Raw genomic sequence first — 561 nt, forward strand, 5'->3', positions numbered from 1 at the left:
CTTTCGCCCGATATAACCGTAGATTCGACGGTTAAATCGTTAATAATTTACAAACAAATGGACTAAAATGTTAACTTTCACAACAGGTAAATACTTTACGCGCTCGTAGAATGTTAATTCCGGAAAAAGGTTGAAGATATATATATATATATATATATATATAATAAAAAAAAAAAAAACTCGAATTTTCCAGATACAGTGCATCATGCCAAACCACCGGACGCAATTTATGCAATTTCTCTCGTTCGTTCGTTCGTTCGTTTCCATTTTATCGAATCGAATATATCCTTGCTTCGCTTCGGAAATACAATTAATAAATACACCAGTGAGAATTCGTATTTCTCCGACGCTTGAAAATACTTATAAGAGAAAGTTTGAAACGGTGTTTAAGCACTGTGTTCGATATATAACATCGTTTGAACAAGTTCGACCGAGGCATTAAGAGTTTTAATACATCGATAATGAGGGTGTACTCGATGGAGGCCGCGCTCCTTTCCCCCATCATTGCTTAACGAATAATTTCCTACGCGCTCTCACGCGAGGAAAAAGGACGACACGAGT

The sequence above is a fragment of the Apis dorsata genome, unplaced genomic scaffold, assembly GCF_000469605.1.
Source record: "Apis dorsata unplaced genomic scaffold, Apis dorsata 1.3 scaffold_683, whole genome shotgun sequence".
NCBI lineage: Eukaryota > Metazoa > Arthropoda > Insecta > Hymenoptera > Apidae > Apis > Apis dorsata.